The 27107-nt window shown below is 39.1% G+C and overlaps 1 protein-coding gene and 1 non-coding gene across 4 annotated transcripts in view; both read right to left on the bottom strand.

Moving 5' to 3' along the window:
* The window catches only part of LOC130915081 (protein PTHB1-like), a 244301-nt gene that overhangs the window by 3295 nt on the left and 213899 nt on the right, over window positions 1–27107 (bottom strand). The window lies entirely within an intron of this gene.
* trnak-cuu (transfer RNA lysine (anticodon CUU)) lies at window positions 14289–14361 on the bottom strand. Its single transcript has one exon. It is a non-coding gene; the product is annotated as a tRNA-Lys (tRNA).

Raw genomic sequence — 27107 nt, 5'->3', positions numbered from 1 at the left:
TGGCGAAAGCTATCAATTCCAAAGACGGAAATATCCGCCAATTCCAATAATGGCTATGTTAATCAATTCCATAGATGGCTATATTAGTTAATTGTAGCAAGTGTGACCCGTGATGTTAAAGCTGTAGTGTGAACTAATTTCTTCACATGCCAAATAGGGTCACAAGTATAGTAATTAAACATTGTCCACCAAATAAAGCATGAAAAAATAATTTATTTGTTGTATATTTGACAAAATAATCGCGTTTCCATAGTTCGAGCCTGAAAGGGGACGAACCCGGAAGTGATACGTCACAACGGGAACAGCGTTGGCAGCTCCATACATACGGCCGCCATACAAAGCCCTTCAAACAATGATTCAAACAGCGATAGACCGAGCGCAAGGGAGGAGATCCAAGTTTTTGAAGAGTTGGAGGAAGAAGAGGAGCTTGGAATTTTATGTTGGATCTAACATGTATTAGCCAGACGCTAATCAGAATGCAAACAGTGTGCCTAGACTACCTGACATGGAATATATACAAGACCCATTGAGATTACAACATTGGTAAGATATAGGCTGTTATTATTTTTATGATTTGAAGATGCAGGCATTTGCACATAATGTTATGTTTTTGTCTATCTGATGACATTGTTAAAAAAAATAATAATCAGACTTCATATTCATTTTGGCAGATCCGGCAGCTCTCGTGCATATAAAATAATAATTTAAAAACGTTGGGGGGAAAGAAGGAGATGAGCCTTCGATGGCTTCCTCCACTTTATTGTGGCAACAATAAGAAAACAAAATAATAGCGGACTGACGCCACATTCGACCGCGAAGTTTTGCTTCTCGCCGATCTCCTCCTTGCCTCCCACTCCAGCGTCTCTTAAACGGATTGTGCATAGTGTCTTGTTATGAGCTTTTTGTTTACAAATGTATCAAACACACGATGCGCTGACAACCATGTCTCTTTATTAACACATGGAGCAGTTCTTATGGAAAAGTTAGAACACAGCTCGGCACAGCTCTCGGCAGGAATTGGCGTCTAATGGCGTGAGGAAATGTAGTTTTTTCACACAAGCAAACAGATTACAAAGCACCACTTCAGCGTTGTCCCGCTCGCTGATTCGCTGCGAGATTGACTCAATGGCTACGCTAAACCAACACGCTATTTTTCAGCTGTCACCTGTCAGCGGCTCTCATAAAACACAAACTAGAAGCCTATCATGCGATCACCGTGAACGCTGAACCGTCCATAAGCAATGCAATGCTTGAAGCATGAAGGTGGAAATACATAATACAAATAAATGTGCACAAACTCACCGGCGGTGTGTGTCTCTTACAGCAACGTGACCGTGAATTACCGCGACGCCGACCCGTTTATATGCACATCAACACCCGTTTCCCGATTGACAGTGGATTAACCCTTTCGGACATGATCGTAGATGACGCACAATTTAAACACGCTTAACCTAGCGAACGCAACGACAACTATGATCGGGGATTTCCACGAGTTAACTTTCGGCTAACGTCGCTAGCTTATACTGTTCAATTCCACAACAGTAGGCAGCTATGCTTTGACAAAGTCATCAGTCATCTATCCAAAAATCACACTTACTTTTTGGCAAATCCTTGATCATAAGCAGACCGGTAAAGGAAGCAGGCATCTTCGAAGTGTTTGCAGCAGAGAACACTACTCGATGATGGCGTGAAATTCACTCGCTTCGTGCGAACGAAAGATGTCAATTTACGTGCCCTGCTATCCTTTGGCCACTCATACAACTTTTCGTTTGAGCGAGAACAAAACATCGCCACACACCGCTGTGGCATCTTACCGAGAAGCAATGCAACAAACAATACTGTTCTATGGTGGACTTCCCTCGCATGTCTAGGTGTGACGTAATTTCCGGAGATTTCCGAAGATTACCGAAGAAAAGCATTTTCGTTGCCAAGGGCGTTGCTATGGGTTAAACAAAGAATCTGGAAGGGTTGCGTTAAAAAAAAAAAAAAAAGAAAATATGCTTATAATTGTTTAGCCATTGATATTATTCAAAAACATGGTTGGCCAACCTTACTTCAAAGTTCCCCTTTAACAGCACCACTGAGGTGGACAATTAGTGGGCAAATCAGGACGTTCTGGTTCAGCTACTAGAGGGCAGCGACAATAAACAAAGACAGACAGAGTTGGTTTGAGTGAAATATGTATTTTACAAATAGTGACACAGAAAAATAAACAGAAATATTTACAGAATTCAATTCCAGTGACGTCCACATTCGTCAATTCTATTGGTGGAAATAACAGTCAATCCCACTGACGGATACATGTGTCATTTCCAATGGAATTTGACAAAAAAATCATATCCATGCAATTTCTCCAGAAATTGAATTTTTAGATTTATGAATGAAACGAATAAAAATGATTATATTCATTTGATTTTTTTTTACATTCTTTTTATTATTTATTTTGATTAATTTTTTGTTTTTTTTCCTCTTTAAAATGTTATCAAAGAAACATATTATTTATGAATAGATTTTATTTGCGGCTGTTCCAACCCCGATATTTTGATCAATGATAAAGTTCAACACGCACGCACACACACACACACACCTTATGAACTATTATGAAAAACTCAATTCCGAACACCAATAATTTCCCCAAACAAGTAAAATAAAAAATAAAATAAAAAGAAAACAAAACAAAAAACAATTGGCAAAAAGACGGATCCCTGCGGAATTCCGCACTGCAAACACCATTATTACCTCACTGATACGTCTACCTTCCCCAATAGCCCTGAAACCCAATCGTTCATTTAATTACTCCAACTCAGACGGGTGCCGGGTATGCTAACGAGCCACTTGTCGCGCCTGAGACGAGCCGACGCAGCGCCACTCGACCGGGATTAGCTAGTCCTTTTTGTCTTTAGCCTGCCAACAAATTGAGCGACAACAGCACCTGTTGCATTACAAAGCGCCGCCACTTTAAGCGGAGGACCCCCAACCGGCAGCCTGTCAAAGACACATGTTGACACGCACGCGCATACGGTTACGTACACACGAGGGCCGACTCGGTTTGGCGATAAGCGGATAAGAGGGACGCTTGTCTGAGCACAATGAGACGCTCTTCTTATCTCCATGAGAACATTTACACAACGAAGACTCATGTCTACCGCACTCTTTGTGCGCCCGCTAATCAGTTCTACATGTATTAACTCCTTAGGCGCTTTCACGTGGCTCTTAAAAACTAAATTAAAACTACTGTAGTTTTTGTACTATAAGAAACTACTTCTGTCCCTCATTTTGAATCCTGCTGCTTATAGTCCAGCGCGGCTTATTTGTTGATTTATATGGGTTAATAGGCAAAACTTGATTTGACAGCGGCGTAATAAAAGCGCCATAATATATTCCATCATAATTATAACATGAAACATTCATGGGCATTAATGAATACTTAGGAGAGATGTCATTAAGTGTCATCCGGCAAAATATGTCACTAACTCCATTTATGTTCAGCTCGGACCTTTTACATCCATTCAAAAGTGAGATGATTTGCCAGATGACACAAAATGACATCAGTCATAAGCATCCATTAATGCTCATGGCAGTGTCATGTCATAATTATAATGTTGTTACCAAATACCATAACTAGCATTTAATGAAACAACCAGAACAGTAACTGAAGAAATAATTGGCACAAAACATGACTTTTGATTGTTATTTACGTCTGTAGCGCTGCAATGCATGCTAGGAGGCATGCTGAATGACAAAACAGTTGAAAGCAGGTGGCAGCAGAGGGGTCCTCCGAGGGATCAGTGATGGCCAATTGAAGGTTCTTGAAGCAATCGTGGTGGTTCATTTGGTCTTATGAAAGTCTGATGGTGTGATGTGTTACCGGTTAATATCTTTTGGTGTAAATATCCCATAATACTGTAAGGACAGCTGCAGTCCGGCTTATCTATGAACAAATGCTGTTTTCCTGTCTAATTGGGTGAGTGGTGGCTTCTAGCCAGATGTGCCTTATAGTCAGAAAATTATGGTCTTTAAACAAATTAGGGCTGCAGCTATTGATTATATTAGTAGTCGATCAATCGATGAACTAGATAATTCTAATAATCGAGTAATCGGATAAGGAACATGAAAAATTAAAATATTTGAGTTGAGCTTCAAACGGTATAAAAAAAAAAAAAAAAAAAGCTATGTACAACAAAAGGAAAATTGGCTAACTTTCATAGCAAAAGTCAGCTAGCTTAAATGCTATAAAATGCTAACTTTTAAAAAATTATTTTTTTAAACTATACTCTTAAATGGTTCGGACACATATTCCCACAAAAACGGCTAAATATTCTTATCAACTAAATTATGAATGCATTAAAGAAATATTACCTCAAACAAAAACTTATGTTGGTCTTAACAGGGAGCAGCTGGATTCACCCATATGAAATGAGGCAGACCATAGGGCAGTGTATCAACCCAAATCAATAAAACTAAATGCAAACACTTTGAAAATGAACCGTTACAACACCACTTTAATTAAACGAATACTCAAAGCAGCAAAATTTAATTCGAATCTTTTTTCCTCATCGAATACTCGAGTTCATCGATTAATCGTTGCAGCACTAAAATGAATTCATCCTAAGTAATCCATTTGACGTCTAGCCCCGTCAATGGCAGACAATGAGTTAAGCTGTGTCTGATCAATCCATGATAGCAATGACTTTATATTTAAGTGAGTATGCAGTAATTTAGTATTAACAGGAAAGAAATGTATATTTGGAAAAAAAACAACAACAAAAAAAATATTATCGGCACTAATCAACAACTTTTTAAATTTTCCATAGTCGTTTTCGGCCATTTTTGAGCTAAAAATGCTCAAAATCCTCTTTTTTAACCTCAACACATTGACTGCCATTGATGATGATCGACAAACCAGTGTTGCTTTAAAAATTAACAGTTTTTATGTAAGAACATCGTAACTTTGTCATACCACATAGTGCGCTCAAACTCAGGAATAAATTAACAACCTTCCCATTGTTAAAACGGCTTTAATATTATTTCATAAATAAACTCATCGGCTGCCATTGACAGGAATAAATGTCTGATGCATTCGGACGGTGAGGAATTGCGAGTTCTGTTCCTGCGCTGGCTACGTAACCTGAATTTCCGCGGAAGTCGGACTTAACCTTTTAAAAATTAAAATAAACATTCATAAAGTCCAAAAGTATTGTATTTTGTTTAATGGTGGAGGACACATTGCCTTCTGGTGGCAGCGTCGTATGCATTTCATCCCAAATGAATGCATTTATTTTGTTTTGTTAAAGTAGGGCTGTCAAATTTAGCGCATTAACGGGCTGTAATTAATTTTTTAAAATTAATCACGTGAAAATATTTATCGCAATTAATGCATTTGCAGTACGACTCATTCACACATTGCCGCAAACAGCCTACAATGGCATCGTTTTACTTCTATATAGAGATAAGAGGCAGTACTGTCAAGTGAGTGGAGTAGATAAAAGCATTCATTGGTGCTTTTAATTGGAAAAAGCTTTGTCATCTCTCCCACAGCAACCATAAATATGTTGGGAAGCGACGTGGATAAGAATGACAGGAGTCGATCTTGTACACCCTGTAGTGTACCCAACGCAGAGAAGATATAGCATTTGCAGCCACCACACAAAGTCATGGCTGCCCAACTTCCCATCATGCATTTGGGCAGAACAGTTAAGTCGCTACTGTATCATTTACTGAAAGCTCAACAAATACACTAGATGGCAATATTTAGTCACAATATACAAACTCACATTTATCTTTTAAGAATTACAAGTCTTTCTATCCGTGGAGTCCTTTCACCCGTCCTTTGTATAAAGGCAAAAAACGCCTATGGCTATACCTGTTGTTTATGTTGAATTATCAAATATAAGACTATTTATTCTAATTTTTGGTTGAATGTTCATCCTAACAAGTTGAATAAATATTACAAAGTTTCAAAACGGTTCGTTACGCATGTTTGGTTGTCAATTGGACATCAAAATTAAAAATTTTGACAAAACGATTGTGGAATTTTTGGTCTTTTTGGGCCCAAAATGATGATTTATAATTGGTCAGTGACGGAAACAACTGTTTGGACATGAAGTTCAAGGTGTCACAAAAAAAGGGACCAAACCAGGCCATCGTAAACAATTCTTTCTTTGAAATATAAAGGCAACTTCAAAGGCATGCAAAATCAGACAAAATAGGCCCAGACCTTAAAGGGTTAAAGAAAGGAATATTAACCTACGTTTGCCATGTTTGGCGCACACAACAACTGCACGTAGCCCTCTCACTTAACGACTTCGCCGTGTCGTTAAGCATTAATTTACGCCATTTCCGTGTTGGACATGTATGTTTGTGATGTAAATAGTTTTTTAGCACCATTGGATAACATTGAGAGTCCAACTGAATATAAAAGTGGGACACCGGTCCGTGAAAAAAAGACCCAAATCACACCGGTTCGTGGTGCAAAAAAGGTTGGGGACCCCTGCTCTAATCCCATTCATATTTGTGTCGGTTGGCAGAGCGAAACCGATGATAGCATATTAAATGATAATTATTCTATACATTACTTTATTTTGCGGTCACGGTGTATCAGCTTCACAAAAAGAAATGCAAAACAAACCATACGGTGAGTCTGTTGCGGCCGGCCGGTGTTTCATCAGTGTGATTGCTCCCCTCAATGATCCTTTCATTAGGCTGCATTGGCTTTCGTTTGGGCTCAAATTGATAACCCAAAACACCAAAGAAAGGTTCATAACTCTCCTCGTCACCATTAGAAGAATGTTCGTTTCCAACTCGTTGGATTCATCGCTGCAAATAGAAACAACATTGTCCGCCATCATCGCCGCCATTCAGTACTAAGCACTGAGCCGGCTGTTTCCCGAAAGTGACGTCACGCACACAATATGCTAGATTTCCGGCATCTCGGCGGCGGGTCCTTTTAGCTTGACAATCGAGCTAATTGCTATCATTTTCTTGGTGTTGCGATGTGTGTAATTTAAAACTGAAACGAGTACTCGAGCAACTCGAGTAACTCGAGTTTAAAAACTGATCCGAGTAATTTTATTCACCTCGAGTAATCGTTTATTTTGACAGCTCTAAGCATCACGTTTTGCTCGGACTACTTTTAATGCTGGACAACGCGCTGTCACGTGCGGAGAGGAAGAAGGAAAAAAAAAACCTTACTGCAGCCGACAGCCGCCACAAACGACGCCGACGTTGCTAAATACTAGCCCGCACGATGCTACGTTGGTACAGGTAGCGTCTGATGCGTCTCATAGAGATCACATGTATGTTGAACTAGATGCGAAATGACAGACTCGGCCGCGTCTGGGCAGCGTTAGTAAACAGCCGCCATCTTAAAGCAGTAGAGCGCTAAGCGCTAATAAAGAGCGCTAAGCGCTTATAAATAAGATTAACGTTACTGTCGCTACTAGCTCACGTAACGTTAGCCCTGCGGAGGGCTAGGTTTCAATTAATTATGGCCACTGTCGATGCGTGGCTAACGTGTCTTACATACAGGCTTTAACATAACATAGCATTGTGGAGTGATGAGGGTGTAAAATAAAAACTCAATGCTAACTATCAATTTTAGCTCAGTAGTCATTGCTGGATAAAACACCAAGTAGCACTGGTCCCTAATGTGCTCCAATACAGCCTGTATCATACATTTATTTTGAACACTGCAAAAACTCAAAATCCTATCAGGACTTACAGTTTAGACTAACTTAAAACTTAACCAGAACTTAAAAATGGCTTGACACAAAGAGAAATTCAATTGAAACACGTGGGAAAACATCCTAACTTTTAAGTGATGTGTGTTATCAAGTGTAACAGCATTTTTAGGTAAGATAGATAGATAGATAGATAGATAGATAGATAGATAGATAGATAGATAGATATCTATCTATCTATCTATCTATCTATATCTCTCTCTATATATATATCTATATATATCTATATATCTATCTATATCTATATATATATATACATGTCTACATATCTATATATATATGTATATTAATAAGATCTAAAAGTTTTTTGAGTGAAAGCAGTGAATTAGTCTTTTTTTAAAATTCTAGTTACATCTCAGATGCAATTGTTGGCTGTTTTCAACAATATACATCGATAATAAAGACATTGATTGACTGAAAATGGTTCAAGATTAGATGAAATGTCTTGTTTTCTCATGTATATTTATAATTGCTCTTCACCTAAAAATATATTTGTTTTATCCGATTACTCGATTAATCGATAGAATTTTCAGTCGATTACTCGATTACTAAAATATTCGATAGCTGCAGCCCTAGTGTAATTACACGAAGTGGCATGATATGAATTCAAAAGGCATGCGTTGATGGATAAATGATGGAATATTAGCATTTCCCCAGGTGTTGTCATACCCTTTAAGTTGAAGTCGAGTACGTTGTAATCCGGGGGACTACCTGTGTAGACTTTTTTTCCAACGTCAGCCATCGGCCAATTCACAGGAAAAATAAGGCGATAAAATTGAGTTTGATCAGGCATCTGTGTGGGCAACTATGGCCACCGCTGACTGACATTAGGACCCTGGAAGGACTCTGCAGCAGCTAAAAGGCAAGCTGCTATAGGCTTGTGTTTTGTAAATATTGTAATTTTTTTATCTTGCATGAGAGAATATGCAATGTTGCTCTAGCTTTTTAAGGTGTTTACTGAGTGATCCTAACACTCTAAATGTAACGTGTAGTGTAAGCGTAGCATTCACGTTAGCATTAGCTTTAGCAGGGCGAACATCCTCTTAAACTCACGCTCTCTTGTTTACATCTCGTTGTGACGTCCTGGTTGGTTTAATGTGTTGTTTTCGTTGGTTTGGTAGCAGTAGACTGAATTAATTCTTTAGGTCTTAGGTCATCATTGTAAATTTGAAGCTGTTGAAGATTTTTTTTTTTTTTAGAGTTATCTTTATCATCAACGTGCTTTAAAAACAAAAAAGTATATCAGCCTGAAATACCAGCTTACAAAATCGGCTACTCTTAGAAGTATATTTTTCTCAAAAATTTACTCAAGTAAATGTAATGGATAAATGTTACTCGTTACTACCCACTTCTGGTAGTTGGTTGTCCAAACTGTTTCGTTGCTAGCCTTTCCGCTTCTAACGGATTGGACTTCAAGCGCGTTTTGTGTTCAGTTCCCACGCTGAGATTTGATCAGGCAAGAATCAAACACGCGGCGTCGCCTGTATTTTGACGACGCCTGCGTGCCGTTGAATGCGGCGCAGCTAACAAGCCCGAGCGAGCGGAACGTGCGGGCTTTGAAGCTAGGGCAGATAGTCGCGGTATCCCCATCTTATAAGGACCGCGACTATTGTCGCCGCGCTTGGCCTTCTTTTTTTCGTCTCGGCGACACACAGAGATGAAATGTCGGATTCATCGTGAGATGACTGGGAACAAAAACAATTATAAAACAGCAGTTATGTAGGTTATGTCGATAGTAGGTCATTTAATTTTTATACCTATATTTTAATTTATTTGTTCATTTTATTTTTTGTATATTTATCTTCACATGAATTCCAAATAATACTTATTTATTATTTATTTCAAATTTTATTGTATTTATTTACAGTAGCTCAAAATTTGTTTTATTTTATTATTATTATATTATTATTTTATTAGAATTTGTATTGACTTATGTCAATTTTGTATCTTTTTATTTATTTTTTTTAAATTCAAATGATTGATTTCGACATATTTTCACCTCAATATTTATTTCTATATATTTTATTTTTTGTAAATGTGTATACATATATATTTAAATTTAGATTTATTTCTATTTTTTTTATATTTATGTATTTCATAAGTGATTTCAACATTGTTTTTTTTTGTTTCAATTTGCATTTATGAATTTATTGATATGTTTGACCATTTATGCATTTCTTTCAATATTTAGTTCCGATTTCAACGTCTGCTTATTGGAATTTTATTTATTTGCATTTGTCTGAATTTATCAGTTCATTTTAATTTTGGTATATTTATTTCCACATTAATTCACGTCAATGTTTATATATTTTATATTTATTTATTTCAATTTTTATTGTATTTATTTGTAGTAGCTAAAAATTTGTTTTTATTTTTATTATAATATTATTGCATTATTATTATTTTTTTAAATTCATTTATTTATTTCAATTTTTATTGATTTATTTTTTATTTGAATGACTTATTTCGACATGTTCACTTCAATATTTATTTAAATATATTTTTTAATTTAAAAAAAAAAGATGTATGTATGCATATTTTTATTTTGATTCATTTCTATTTTTTATATTCATGTATTTCAAAAGTGATTTGAACATTTATTTTTCTTTATTTCACTTTACATTTATGAAATCATTCATATGTTTATTTGACCATTTATGTGTTTTTTTTCAATATTTGTTTTTGTGTTTCAACATCTGCTTACTGGAATTGTATTTATTTCCATTTGTATTAATTTATTGACTTTTATTTTTATTGACTTTAATTAAAAATAAATTTCAAGATATATGTTAAATAAATATGTCAAAAAAATTAAATGAATCTTGAAATAAATAAATACTGACATATTCACATCCATATAACCACATTTAATTATTAATTTAATACATATTCATTTAATATCGGTCCTACACAGATGACAACGAATCTCGCTTTTCGAATCTGGCGCTTAAAAAAAAAAAAACATTCACGGCGAACAAATCCGATCATCTGCCAAATATGACGAAAACATCTCTGGATATAATGATGATATCATAAACAGCTGACGTGTAGGACAAGAAGCGCTCAGTGTTTCTTCTTGTTAGCGAAAATGAAACACCTCTGCCGCTCGTTATAATCGCGCCATTCCCCCAAGACGGGCGTATGAATGAACTCCGTGCTGGATTTCCTGACAAGCTGATCCCGTCCAGACGCGTCTAAAGAAATCGACTTAGCGTCGCTCGCTAAGCGGAGAAAAAAAAAAAAAACTGTTTAGTCTACAAGCGCGGGCTTTGTCGCTCGCTGCCATCTTGTTTTACAACATCAACGTTCGCCGACATTTGCTAGCGTCCCCAAGAGAAAAAGTCGCTCAGAACTTTTTCCCAGCTCTGGATTCAGTGTTTTGACTGTTAGTTTTAGCCATTAGCTAGCCGTCACAGTTCATATTTCCAAAGCGGCAGAGGACGCCACAAAGACGGAGTTCTTGCGGATGGTAGATGTGAGAAGCTTTCTTTTAGTTCAGTCTTGGGAAAATGACTAGCAAAATAGGATATTTTCAATAACAACAAAGCTCACAAATGCTCAAAGGCTGTTTTTTTTCTGTCATTCAACATATTCACCAAAAACTCAAGTATGACTGTTGGAATTACTGTGCATACATTGAAGATTTATGCTTTCCTTATTATGGTTAGTCACCAGATAGGGTAACTTCTGTCTAGACTTTCATTTGTCCTGTGCCATGTGCCCCCCATGTAGTCTATGTATTCTATTCTATGCTCTATGTTTCTTTCCTGTCCCTCCCATCCTTTTGTTTTCCCATGAATGCAGTGAGTTGCCATGACAGCAACAGGGGATGCAGATACAAACCTCCACAAAAGCTCCATCGACGTGTACATAAACCTAGCTTCATATCTAACATTTTCTTGGTCCTTTCGAGCCGGGACGCAACACATCTAGATGACGCTAGTCACTCACAGCAAGGGGGTGCTGAAGATCTTTTCAAGTGTTTCCCATCCCAAAACAGCTGTTTTGGTCCAAATTTGTCATGCTCGCACATTTTCTCCACACAAGGCGCGTACAATGGCAGTATACATGCATGCTGGATAGTTTACATACTACGTACGTACTACTTAAATGCTTTATAATGCTAATGTTTACAACAATTATACAACATTAAGTAGCATTTAAGCTAGATGACTTTTGCTATGCAAGTTAGCCAATTGTTGCAAACATTAGCATTATATCGCATTTAAGCTAGCAGACATATGCAAGTTAGCCAATTGCAACAATGCAATAATTGGCTAACGTGCATAACAAAAGTCCATTACCTTAAATGCTAAATAATGCTAACGTTTACAACAATTATATAACATTATATACAGGGGTGCACATAATTTTTTTGCCCAGGTTCTCAGAGGAGGACCTGGAGATGTGACTTGGTCCTCATTGAGCTTGAGAGCCGACCCGCCTGATGCGATAAATTTATGACAAGCTTTACTTAGAGCCAATTAACTTTCATTATATTAACAATTAATGCATCAACTGGAAGAACAAAATTGCCATTACTTTGAAGTGAAATGTAAAGAAATAAAAAGCACCAATTCAAAATAAAGGGCATTATGTGGCTCCCACATTAACTCCAAGCCTTTTTAAAAGTGGGATGTCCTCCTCATAAGACCTCATTGAACGTGCATGTTTAGCTTTGTAAAATGCGAGCAAAAACACGTTTGTCAGTGCATGTCGCTGTTCATTACCTTTATTCCGCCCTATTCCGCCACTTGTCCATAGGGCGAGTGGGGTCCTGTTTGACATCGATAGTTTGCTTAATTGCCACATGCTCTGTTTTTTTTCTGCTTTTCAAAGTTAGGATGGCTGAAATTCTTTGACCCTACATAAAATGCGCTGCTCTTATCGGCGACATTGGGATTCTCACGGCACATTTTGTACCGCATTTCCGTGCGAGCACCATTTGCTTCTAGCCATGCTACCTCCTGTAGCCACTTTTCAGCAAAAGTCCTTTTTTTCGGTAGCTCCGGTGACGTCTCTGTCGTCTGTCTGTCTTTTGGCGGGGGAGGGGGAACCCGGAACACGGAAGTAATTACTCAGTGTGGCCTGCCTCTTCGACATTTCGAGAAGTTATTTTCTCGTGTCCGCCGCAAATACAGTGGTCAGCCATCGGTACGCAAAAGCGTATGGAAGCCGTTGAGGGCTAGCGCGTTTGTCTACTTCCAGTACGCATGCGGACCACTTATGTGCACCCCTGATTATATAGCATTTAAGTTAGATGACTTTTGCTATGCAAGTTAGCCAATTGCAACAATGCAACAATTGAGTGAAGTTAGCCAATTGCAATAATGCAACAATTGGCTAACTTGCAAAGGTTTGCTAGCTTAAATGCTATATAATGCTAATGTTTACCAGATGTGGTGTGCAGTAGCAGAGCTGGTCATTCAATGTGGGGAAGCTCAAAGTGTGGCTTTGTGACAGTGGAGGGGCTAAGAGACACCCACCGCTCAGTAGGGAAAGAAACTAGAGTGACAGAAGTCAAGTCTTCAGACACAAGCAGCTACAATAGAACCCCCCCACCCCCCCACCAGAAGAGTTGTTTTCAACAAAGCGTGCATCGCTAGGAGGATCATGAAAGTCTCCAGTTCAATTCAGTGGAACAATGCACTCTCAACTCGCGTTCACACTGTTTCAAGAACTGTGAAGCAGCGCAACCAGCGAAAAGAAGCTAATTTTGGATCTCTTATTTTTGACATTTTTGGGGAATGTTGAGCACTGTTGAATTTTGCATGAAACAGTTCAAAATATTGGAAAATAAGTGAAGGGCCTATTTTAAGACCAATCACATAGAAAATAGCTAACTCATTAGCTGCTATTGACTCTCCAGTAGTGTTTTTTTTTCTGCGTGTAATCACATTTGAACGCCGACTCAAAGACCACAGCTTGAATACTCGCTCGCCCGCTGGCTGGTAGGCGGGTGTGGTTTAGTAGGCGGATTCCTTCCCGTGGTTGTCCAGGATATTTTCTCTTTGGATAGAAACGCCCTGCTCGCACTCACAATATGCAGACAACTGTACGGCGATCTGCTCACAAAGTGTTTTTGATGGCGTTAAGTATTTCATGTGTGTAAAATCTGCCACGCACACGCACACCTCCATCCACTTCCTGGTGCGCTCTCTGTTCTCTGTGTTTAAATACAGTCGGCCACATCAGAGAGGACGTTTACAACACGGTTACACGCGCACATGCACGCAAGAAGCGCAGTTCCAGCTGTATATACAGTTTTACATATGTCAGTTTACTAAAAAATGAACACACACACAGAGTGACAACACAGCGTGAAGTGTGGGCGACTGTGTTTCACACTATTTTAACTCATTAGCTTCCAGATGTCCCTCTTAAAATAGGTTATATATCTTTTTTAGGGTGGGTGTTTGGTAGATGGGATGAATACAGGAACAACTCATGCTAATTCTTAGAAAATAATGCACAAAATTTAATTTTCAACTTTCAAGGTTGCCCTGATGTGGACGACAGCTAATTTCACATTGACATTCCAAAAAGACTCGCCCAACGTGGGGCTCGAACCCACGACCCTGAGATTAAGAGTCTCATGCTCTACCGACTGAGCTAGCCGGGCTTGTGTGCTCTTGCGTGCTCACTGTGCTAAGACATAAAGAATGGGAAATAGACGAACAAAAGAACGTAGCATGTGAATAACAAGTAGAGGCAGGAAACTGAGTTTCAGCATGCTAGCCTATATGCTAACACTGGCATGAGAAGCACACAACATAAGGATGACGATTGCTGCATTTCAATGACAAGTAGAAGCAGGGAACTCATCAGATTTCTGAAAATAAACACGCCATACGTGGGTTTGAACCCACAACCCTGAGATTAAGAGTCTTATGCTATTCCAACTGAGCTGAATTTAGCAGAAATTTTGAAAACTCATATCTGGGAGATGTTTATGAATACGTTTATAGGATAACATATGTTCGTTATCGTTGGCGCTTTGTCATGACATGTTTCAGTAGCATGATTGTTAGCGCTTTGCTGTCTAAGAGGGGTCTGGCAAAAGTTAGTGTAAACCAGGGGTCCTCAAACTTTTTCCTGTGAGGACCACATAACTTTTCCCTTCTCCGATGAGGGGCCGGGTCAGTTTGTAACAGAAAAAGTGTGACGATTGCAGGAGTGCCTAAATGTAAAAATGTATTGTTTTTCAGAAAGCCACAATCAAATAACCCTTTCCGGAATCCTCACGGAACAAAAGTAAATATAATATAATATAATATAATATAATATAATATAATATAATATAATATAATATAATATAATATAATATAATTAGGGCTGTCAAACGATTAAAATTTTTAATCGAGTTAATTACAGCTTAAAAATTAATTAATCGTAATTAATCGTAATTAATCGCAATTCAAACCATCTATAAAATATGCCATATTTTTCTGTAAATTATTGTTAGAATGGAAAGATAAGACACAAGATGGATATATACATTCAACATACGGTACATAAGGACTGTATTTGTTTTTTATAACAATAAACCAACAAGATGGCATTAACATTATTAACAATCTGTTAAAGCGATCCATGGATAGAAAGTAGGGCTGTCAAACGATTAAAATTTTTAACCGAATTACAGCAAAAAAATTAATTAATCGTAATTAATCGCAATTCAAACCATCTATAAAATATGCCATATTTTTCTGTGAACTATATATATATTCTGTAAAATAAATTGTTGGAATGGAAAGATAAGACACAAGATGGATATATACATTCAACATACAGTACATAAGGACTGTAGTGGGCATTTCACTCTACTGTCATTTAAATCTGTCTGCTGTCCTCACTCCGAAGCGTATTTTCCAAAGCTAGACAGCTAGTGAATGACGCCTTAATAATCAGACTTCTTCCTTTTTCATCTGATTTATTAATAAAATGGCCTCAAACCATTGTCCTCTTTAGACCGTCGTAAAACTACAAAAAAAAAGTACACAAGCATTGCATTAGCAACAACGTTAGCTCAGCACGCTATACAGATGAACTAAACATAAACAAAAAGTGTCTCATGCAAAAAACATTTCATATAACATTTCGCTTATTAACATAATATGTACATTCTTTACAACAACCATACTTACGGACAAATCTTGTCCAAGGATCATATAAGCACAACAGAGACGTCGTGCAGCCACATTGAACTGGCAAGAAACCAATAAACCATGTCGCAAAGCGACCACAAGAGTTCGCTGTTAGCACAAAAAGCCTTGCTGTAAAACTTACCAAAAAGCAGAATACTGTCTGAGCGAGACATGTGCGTTAATTGCGTCAAAAATTTTAACGTGATTAATAAAAAAAATTAATTACCGCGCGTTAACGCGTTAATTTTGACAGCCCTAATAGAAAGACTTGTAGTTCTTAAAAGAAAAATGTTAGTACAATGTATAGAAATCTTGTATTAAAACCCCTCTTAATGTTTTCGTTTTAATGAAATTTGTAAAATTTTCAATCAAAAAATAAACTAGTAGCCCGCCATTGTTGATGTCAATAATTACATACACAATGCTCATGGGTGCTGAAGCCTATAAAATCAGTCGCACCCAAGCGCCAGCAGAGGGCGGCAAAATTCCATAAAACACAATTAACAAGTGAGCGTTTCCCTGTACCGTCATTTAAATCTGTCTGAGCGGGGCATCTGCGTTAATTGCGTCAAATATTTTAACGTGATTAATTTAAAAAATTAATTAACGCCCGTTAATGCGATAATTTTGACAGCCCTAAATATAATATAATAATAACACTATTAATTAAATAGGTAATAACCAAATAACTCTTCCTGGGTTCTTCACAGAAAAAAGCCAGGAAATAAATAACACTTGGGGAAAAAAAAAAAAAAAAATTGTTCAGGGGGCCGGACCAAATGTGGAGGTATCTGTCCCGCGGGCCGTAGTTTGGGGACCCTTGGTGTAAACTAACGGAAATAAGCTAGTTGGCCGACTATTTTTAATAGGGCTGCAGCTATCGATCATTTTAGCAGTCGATTAATCGATGAAGTAGTTAGTTCGAATAATCGAGTGATCGGATAAGGACATCAAAAATTAAAATACCTGAGCTGAGCCTCACACCGTAAAAAAAAAAAAAAAAAAAAAAAAAAAAAAAAAAAAAAAAAAAAAAAAAAAAAATGAGGATCTATGTACAACAAAAGAACAATTGGCTAAAGTCCACTAGCTTAAATGCTATAATATGCTCACGTTTGTTTTTAGTGTTTTTCTTTTACAATGCTACTAACAAATGGTCCAGAAAAGTATTCCCCACAAAAAAACAAAAAACGGCTTTTTTACAATGCTATTAACAAATGGTCCAGACACATATTCCCCACAAAAAACAAAAACAAAAAACGTCCAAATATACCCACAAACTAAATTACGAATGCATTAAAAAAAACACATTAGCTCAAACAAAAACTTCTGTTGGTCTTAACAGGGAGCAGCTGGATTCAGCCACGTGATATGAAGCAGACTAGAGGGCAGTGTATCCACCCAAATCAATAAAAATGAATGCAAACACTTTCAAAACAAACCATTACAACGCCACTTTAACTAAATAATTACTCGAAGCAGTAAAATTTAATTTGAATCTTTTTTTTCTAATCGAATACTCTAATCTAATCTATTACTATTCGTGATCGTTAGCGCTTTGCTGTCTGAGAGGCGTCTAGCAAAGGTTAATGTCAGCTAACGGAAACAAGCTAGTTGGCGGATTATTTTTAAACACAAAAACTTAGGGGGAAATCGGTCCATGATGGTTAGTGGTTTGTCGTGACATGTTTTAGTAGCATGATCGTCAGCACTTTGCTGTCAAAGAGGGGTCTAGCAACAGCTAGTGTAAGCTAACAGAAATAATCTAGTTGGTTAATGATTTTTTAGCACAAGAACTTAGCCGAAATCTGTTTGTGATCATAAGTACTTTGTCGTGACATGTTTTAGTAGCATGATCGTAAGCGCTTTGCTGTCTAAGATACGTCTAGCAAAGGTTAATGTAAGCTAACGGAAACAAGCTAGTTGGTGGACTATTTTTAAGCACAAAACCTTAGCGGAAATCGGTCCGTGATGGTTAGTGCTTTGTCGTGACATGTTTTAGTAGCATGATCGTTAGCACTTTGCTGTCAACGAGGCGTCTGGCAACAGCTAGTGTAAGCAACGGAAATAAGCTAGTTGGTTAATGATTTTTAAGCACAAGAACTTAAAATCTGAAAACGAAATCGGTTTGTTATCGTTGGTGTTTTGATTTGAAGTGTTTTGGTAGTGTGACCATTAGCGCTTTGCTGTCTACGAGGCGTCTAGCAAAAGTTAGTTATTAGTTAGTTAGTTAACGCTAACGGAAACAAGCTAGTTGGCCGACTATTCTCACGCACAACAACTTCGTGGAAATTGGTCCGTGATCGTTAGTGAGTTGTCGTGATATGTTTTAGTAGCTTGATCATTAGCGCTTTGCTGTCTAAGAGGCGCCTAGCCAAAGCTAGTGCAAGCTAATGGAAACAAGTTAGCTTGTAAGCACAAGAACTTTGCGGAAATTGGTCTGTGATCGTTAGTGCTTTGTCGTGACATGTTTTAGGAGCATGATCGTTAGCGCTTTGCTGTCTAAGAGATGTCTAGCAAAGGTTAATGTAAGCTAACGGAAACAAGCTAGTTGGGCAATGATTTTCAAGCACAAGAACTTAGCCGAAATCGGTTTGTTATCGTTGGTGTTTTGATTTGAAGTGTTTTAGTCGTGTGAGTGTTAGCGCTTTGCTGTCTAAGAGGCGTTTCGCAAAAGTTAGTGTAAGCGAACGGAAACAAGCTAGTCCCAACTATTTTTAAGCACTGGGACTTTGCGGAAATCGGTTCGTGATCGTTAGTGCCAGGTCATGACATGTTTTAATAGCATGATCGTTACCGCTTTGCTTTCAACGAGGCGCCTAGCAAAGCTAGTGTAAGTTAACGAAAACAAGCAAGTTAGGCAATGATTTTTAAGCTCAAGAACTTAACTGAAATCGGTTTGTTATCATTCGTGTTTTGAAGTCTTTTAGTAGTTTGATCGTTTCCCCGTCTTGCAAACTGTAGACCCATTCAATTTACCCAACGGTAAACGCTAACTACATTTGTATAAAAACTTAAAGTGATCATTCCTCTACCCTCCCTGTCCAAAATGATTGGACGTCTATCGCCGTCCGTTGTTATTTCAGTCCTCCACAATTTATCTTAGCACTCCCAAACCTTTGGCAGCCTTTGTAACCATCAATCAAAGATGTGTTGGCATACCGCATTCCACACACACTAACTAATAAATCAATGAATACAAGTCACATGCATTCATTCCCAAGCATGCGTTCACCTGTGTATCTATGAATGAGAAGTAAAACACACACTAAAAGGAAGTAAATCTTTATGGGCTGTGACGCTGTTTATCTGAGCGTAACCATGGCGTTGATGTGTGCGTGTGTTTAAATAAGTGTCTTTCTAGTCGTAGTAGAAAGTATTCTTAAACAATTGTGAAGAAGTGGGTAGTAGCGCATTGCATTTACTATGTTTACTTGAGTGACTTTTGTTTTAAAAAAATAGAATACATTTTACTTTTACTTGAGTAGATGTGTGAAGAAACGCGACTGTTACTCGGATACCTTGGGCTACACTGGATTTATCACGTTTTTCCTTTATCCATCCATCTAGGGTTGGTAGGAGCTTTAGCAAGGAAGACCAAACTTCCCTCTCCCCAGCCACTTCAACCAGCTCCTCCAGCAGGATCCTAAGGTGTTTTACGAAATTTCCGGGTCACACTTTTGCGAAATTTCGTTTCCGGGTTCGCAGTGAGTCAGTAACACGCACACTTTTGCGAAATATACAATGTTTAATGTAGAAAAAGGAAGAAAGCAAGAACAACAATAACGCTAGATATAGATTGTCACTTCTAAATCCCCGCGCTACTGTTAAAGCATACAAGATATTCCTTTGAGCAATCAAAACTCTTACCATTGACAAGCGGGCGGAGAGCCGACACCCCGGTTGAGCTGCAGAGGAATACTAGCTAGGCGTCCGTGCACAAACCCGTAGCAGGCTCTAACCCAAGAGGGAAAAATCCCCAGCTCTTATAGTGGTGCATCATATGATATCAGAGATGGTCAGTCCCTTACCTCAGATGACGAGCCACTTGCCCATTGTTACACTTGTTTTGACACATTTTTTTGCTATCACACATCACAAAGACGTCGAAGTGGCGAGGAAAACAAGGTAAAGGGGTTACACGTGTTTTGACACGTTTTGCAATCACACATCACAAAGATGCCAAAGTGGCGAAGAAAGCAAGGTTACGGTCATAAAAGGGAATCATCATAATATGCTGATTCAAAGTTACAGTCACAAAAGGGAATCATCACAATATGCTGATTCATTCCAGGTCATATTATATTTCTCCCATCAGACGGTGTTCCCAAGCCAGCCGAGAAACATAAGTCTCTTTAGTGTGTCCTAGGTCGTCCCCGGGGCTTCCCGCCAGCGGGACATGCCCGGAACACCTCTCCAAGGAGGCTTCCAGGGGGCATCTGAACCAGAAGCCAGAGCCACCTCAGCTGGCTCCTCTTAATGCAGAGGAGTAGCAGCTCGACCCTGAGTCCCTCCGGGATGACTGAGCTTCTCATTCTATTTCTAAGGGAGAGCTCAGACACCCTGCTGAGGAAACTCATTTCGGACGCTTGTATCCGGGATCTTGTTGTTTCAGTCACGACCCACAGTGTGACTACTGACTTCGTCATAAATCGAGAGCTTCGCCTTTTAGCTCAGCTCCTTCTTCACCACAATGGACCGTTGCAGAGTCCGCATCACTGCAGACGCTGCACCGATCCGCCTGTTGATCTCACGGTCTCTCCTACCCTCATTCGTGAACTAGACCCCAAGATACTCGAACTCCTCTACTTGGGGCAGGATCTCATCCCCGACCCAGAGAGGCACGCCACCCTTTTCCGACTGAGGACCATGGTCTCGGATTTGGAGGTGCTGATCTTCATCACTGCTTCACACTCGGCTGTGAACAGCTCCAGTGAGAATTGGAGATCACGGCTTGATGACGCTAACAGCATCACATCATCTGCAAAAAGTAGAGATGCCATGCTGAGGCCATCACACCAGCCCCCTCAATATTCTGTCTGTAAAGGTTATGAACAGAATCAGTGACAAAGGACAACCTTGGCGGAGTCCAAACCTCACTGGGAACGGATCCGACTTACTGCCAGCACTGCTGACCAAAGCTCCGGCACCGGTTGTACACGGACCGAACAGCCCTTACCAGGGGGCTCGGTATCCCGTACTCCCTTAAGTACACAGTCAAACGCCTTCTCCAAATACATAAAACACATGTTGTGCCAACTCCCATGCACCGTCGAGGACCCTGCAGATGGTAAAGAGCTGGTCCACTGTTCCACGGCCGGGACAAAAACCTCACTGCTCCTGCTGAATCTGAGATTCGACTGCACGATGGACCCTCCTCCCCAGCACCCCTGAATAGACTTTACCAGAGAGAGAGAGGAGTGTAATCCCTCTATAAATGGATCTCACCCTCTGGTCCCGCTTTTTAAGAAGGGGGACCACCACACCGGTCTGCCAATCCAGAGGCACTGTCCCTGATTTCCACGCGATGTTGTAGAGGCGTGTCAGCCACGACAGCCCTTCAACAACTTTTTTCTTCATTTGAAGAGATTTGACTTCAGTTTTGCCAGCGAAGTTGTTCCACCACTTGTACCAATACCACGTTGCAACAACAATCACATGACTCCATGATACCAATTAGACGTAACAATATACAGTAGTCACAGGACCAAACAAAATATTGCAGTCAGAAATCCTATCACGTGCCATTACTGTTACATTTACTTTAGTAACCTTCGAGAAAAATACTCCTACGTAAGAGTAGTTTTACTAAGCCATTTTTTAAAATGATCACTCGAGTAGGTTTGTGAAGAAGAAACGCTACCCCAGTACAGTGGAATGAAAAAGTATTTGAACCTTTTGGAATTTCTCACAATTCTGCATAAAATCCCCATCAAATGTGATGTGATCTTTGTCAGAATCACACAGATGAAAAAAACGTGTCTGCTTTAAGTAAAACCACCCAAACATTTATAGGTTATCATATTTTAATGAGGAGAGTATGCAAACAATGACAGATGGGGGAAAAATCAGTAAGTGAACCATCACATTCAATATTTTGTGCCCCCCCCCCCCCCCCTTTCGGCAGCAGTAACTTCAACCAAATGCTTCTTGTAGCTGAAGATCAGTCTGGCACATCAATCAGGACTAATCTTGGCCCATTCTTCTATACAAAACCTCTGTAGTTTAAGTCAGATTCCTGGGATGTACAGTATGACATGTATCGCTGTCTTTAGGTCCATACCACAGCATCTCAATGGGGTTCAAGTCGGGACTTTGACTTCGCCACTCCAGAACGTGTATTTTGTTCTTCTGAAACCATTCTGAAGTTGATTCACTTCTGTGTTTTGGATCATTATTGAAAAAGCGGCAAGGCAGGGTGGTAGTGAACTCAAAAAACGTTTTAATGATATCTAACAAAAACACAAAGTACAACCAAAAGCACTGGGGATCAAAAGGGCAAGATTCAAACAAAACTTACTTAAATCGGAGGGACAGATACACGAGGGCTTGGACAGGATCGTGGCTTTGACACAGGCATAGACACTGACATTGACAATGACGCAACAAGGAGTGACAAGAAACTGGGTCATTATATCCACACACGCAGACAAGGGGTAACGAGACGAGGAACAGCTGGGTAACACAGGTGGATGCAGATTGCATTACACTGGGAGAACACACACAGGTGAGAACAATGGGCAATCACGGACAAGTCACACTAGGAGAAAACAAACACAAAACCTAACAATTATCTTGTTGCAGCATCCATCCTCTTTTGACTTTTAACTGTCTGACAGACGGCCTCAGGTTTCCCTGCAAAACATTCTGATAAACTTTTGAATTCATTCTTCCATTAATGATTGCAAGTTGTCCAGGCCCTGAGGTAGCATTACAGCCCCAAATCATGATGCTCCCTCCACCATTCTTCACGGTGGGGATGAGGTGTTAATGTTGGTGAGCGTTTCCATTTTTCCTGCACACATGACGTTGTGTTACTCCCAAATATTTCATCAGTCCACAAAATATTTTGCCAAAACCTGTGTCCAAATGCCTTTTTGTAAACATTAAACGAGCAACAATGTTTTTTTGTTAGTTGTGGATTCCTTCGTGGAGTCCTCCCATGAACACCATTCTTGGCCACACAATGTTTTTTTTTTTTTTGGACAGCAGTGGATTCCTTCGTGGAGTCCTCCAATGAACACTATTCTTGGCCACACAATGTTTTTTTTTTTTTTTGACAGCAGTGGATTCCTTTGTGGAGTCCTCCCATGAACACCATTCTTGGCCATAGTTTTACATATAGTTGATGTGTGCACATATATATGTCTTTAGCAGACACTCTAGGGTTCTTTTTTCACCTGTCTGAGTATTCTGCGCTGAACTCTTGGTGTCATCTTTGGTGAACGGCCACTCCCTGGGAGAGAAGCAACAGTGCCAAACTCTCTCCATTTGTATACCACTTCTCTGACTGTTGATTGATGAACATCCAGATTTCTAGAAATAGTTCTGTATCCTTTCCCAGCTTTATACAAATGAACGATCCTTAAACGCGGGTCTTCAGACTGCTCTTTTGCCCGAGCGATGAGGAACATCAGACAATGCTTCTCATCAAGACAATTGTTACCAGGTGTGTGCTTTATAGTGGGCAGGGCAGCTTTAAACCACTCCTCAGTGGTTGGGCACACACCCGACTTAAATTGTTTGTTGAATATTGGCTTCAATTGCCCTTTAAGTCTCCTTAGGCAGAGGGTTCACTTACTTATTTTCCCCTCTTCTGTCATTATTTGCATGCCATCCTAATTAAAATATGAGAACATACAGTTGCGGTCAAAAGTTTACATACACTTGTGAAGAACATAATGTCATGGCTCTCTTGAGTTTCCAGTTATTTCTACAACTCTGATTTTTCTCTGATAGAGTGATCGGAACAGATACTTCTTTGTCACAAAAAACATTCATGAAGTTTGGTTCTTTTATGACTTTATTATGGGTGAACAGAAAAAAGTGATCAAATCTGCTGGGTCAAAAATATACATACAGCAGCGCTAACATTTGCTAACATGTCCCTTGGCCATTTTCACTTCAATTAGGCGCTTTTGGTAGCCATCCACAAGCTTCTGGCAAGTTTCTGGTTGAATCTTTGACCACTCCTCTTGACAAAATTGGTGCAGTTCAGTTAAATTTCATGGCTTTCTGACATGGACTTGTTTCTTCAGCATTGTCCACAAGTTCTCAATGGGGTTTCGGAAGGCCATTCGAAAACCTTAATTCTAGCCTGATTTAGCCATTCCCTTACCACTTTTGATGTGTTTAGTGTCATTGTCCTGTTGGAACACCCAACTGCGCCCAAGACCCAATCTTCGGGCTGATGACGTTAGGTTATCTTGAAGAATTTGAAGGTAATCCTCCTTCTTCATTATCCCATTTATTCTCTGTAAAGCACCAGTTCCATTGGCAGCAAAACAGCCCCACAGCATAATACTACCACCACCGTGCTTGACGGTAGGCATGGTGTACTGGGGTTAAAGGCCTCACCTTTTCTCCTCCAAACATAATGCTGGGCATTGTGGCCAAACAGCTCGATTTTTGTTTCGTCTGACCACAGAACTTTCCTCCAGAAGGTCTTATCTTTGTCCATGTGATCAGCAGCAAACTTCAGTCGAGCCTTAAGGTGCCGCTTTTGAAGCAAGGGCTTCCTTCTTGCACGGCAGCCTCTCAGTCCATTGAGATGCAAAACACGCTTGACTGTGGACACTGACACCTGTGTTCCAGCAGCTTCTAATTCTTGGCAGATCTGTTTTTTGGTGATTCTCGGTTGAATCTTCACCTTCCTGACCAATTTTCTCTCAGCAGCAGGTGATAGCTTGCGTTTTCTTCCTGATCGTGGCAGTGACAAAACAGTGCCATGCACTTTATACTTACAAACAATTGTTTGCACTGTTGCTCTTGGGACCTGCAGCTGCTTTGAAATGGCTCCAAGTGACTGTCCTGACTTGTTCAAGTCAATGATTGTTCAAGTCAATAATCACTCACAAGAATTTGCTAATTTGTGTTGCTGTATGTACATTTTTGACCCAGCAGATTTGATCACTTTTTCTGTTAACCCATAATAAAGTCATAAAAGAACCAAACTTCATGAATGTTTTTTGTGACAAAGAAGTATCTGTTCCAATCACTCTATCGGAGAAAAATCAGAGTTGTAGAAATAACTGAAAACTCAAGAGAGCCATGACATTATGTTCTTCACAAGTGTATGTAAATTTTTGACCACAACTGTATATATGTTTGGGTGGTTGTACTTAAAGCACAGTTTTTTTCATATGTGTGATTTTGACAAAGATCAGATCTCATTTGATGGTGGTTTTACGCAGAAATGTGAGAAATTCCAAAAGGTACCAAATACTTTTTCATACTAATGTATGTGATTAGATACCTTTATATTTGAATGAAAATACGACTGCTAATTCGCAGGTTTTGTTGACACTGGACAATTTTAGGTCGCAGCGCTACTTTATATGTGGCATTTCAGATTAAAGTGATAAGAAAATCTGTTTAATTGTTCTATCATTTCCCCCAAATAATTAACAATTCATTAAAACGTAGCATATCGATATTCTCCTTCTGCATGTAAACTCGCCAGAGTTCTCAACTGTTTTTCCAGACACGCTCGCTATCGACACGCTCTTTACCGACGTGTTTTTACTGTCGTGTTTTTTACCGACACGGTCCGACTGGGCCGAGAGACACAAACACGGAAGCGCAGAGGGGGTCCGAGACAGAGAGGTCTCCAGGTACGAGAGCCGGTCATGGGAGAGCAACTGTGTTTGACTTTTAAGAGTACCACAACACACCAAGCGGTGGATGAATGCCTTCTTTATCTGGTTTCCCGACGAATTAACGACAAGGACTCATTTCGGCTAATGCGGAAAATGAAAAATGTAGTGGGGATGCTGCTAATGATCATCGGGGAAAGTCTGCCGGGATGATTAGAGGTCGGGCTGACGTTGCTGCAGTGAAATATGGACGCTGACTAGACACACTTTACAGCTGAAAATAAGGCTTCTATTCAGGGTATAAATCTTCATCACGACGGAAATCTGCTCGAGTAATTTCTCTTTTTACGGCTTAAATCAAAGCAAAGCGTAATTGGGTACTGGTGACTAGTCCACGTGAAAAGGGTAGTGTTGTAGATTTGACCTATTTCGCAACTGGACTGTTCTTTTCTGTTCTTTTCTGTTGAATTGTAAAGATAGTGAATTAAAAGTTCATCACTAGTAGGGATTGGCTGATACGGTTTTTCGCTGTTTTGATTTTGTGTTGAAATTAAAAAATAGAATATGAGGGACTGGAATTATTTTTGTTTTATTCGTTTTTGGTTTGTATGATTTTTGATGTGTAGTGAGTGTGAGGTTGTTGATTTGTTTTCAATTTAAAAAATTAATTAATTAATGCAGTAATTTTTCGAGCCGTCCCGATCCTGCCCCTTTTTTTGGTCAGGCAGTGCACTGGAATTCCTTATTAAAGTTAACAATGATTAACAGACATTAAGGTTCGATCTTGCCAGAGACGCAGGTAAGCCGAAACTTCAAAGCGCCACGTGGGTCAACATCATTTAACTTAGTAAACAGTTGCTGTGGCAACTCATTGTGTTTTCTTCTTTCTTGTTTAAAAATAATTCGGTGGGACAGTAATACGTTTAAAACCTATCATAATTATTACACTTCAAGTGCATAAAAATAATTCATTAAAAAAATATAGTGGTATGAAAAAGTATCTGAACCTTTTGGAATTTCTCACATTTCTGCATAAAAACATCCTATGTGAACTGACCTTTGTCAAAATCACACAGAATTAAAAACAGTGTCTGCTTCAACTAAAACCACCCAAACATTTAAGGGTTTTCATATTTTAATGACAGCATGCAAACAATGACAGAAGGGGGAAAATAAGTGAACCCTCTGCCAAAGGAGACAATTTTTACCAAACAATTTACAGTGTATCACAAAAGTGAGAACACCCCTCGCATTTCTGCAGATATTTAAGTACAACAAGAAAGCCCGCCCGTCTCATCAGACCATAGGACATGGTTTTAGTAATCCGTGTGCTTTGTTGACATGTCTTCAGCAGACTGTTTGTGGCCTTTCTTGTGTATAGTCTTCAGAAGAGGCTTCCCTCTGGGGTG

The sequence above is a fragment of the Corythoichthys intestinalis genome, chromosome 4 (assembly GCF_030265065.1).
Source record: "Corythoichthys intestinalis isolate RoL2023-P3 chromosome 4, ASM3026506v1, whole genome shotgun sequence".
NCBI classification, from domain to species: Eukaryota; Metazoa; Chordata; class Actinopteri; order Syngnathiformes; family Syngnathidae; genus Corythoichthys; species Corythoichthys intestinalis.
Note: the sequence above shows the minus strand (reverse complement) of the source record. Positions and strands in the feature narration are given on the sequence as shown.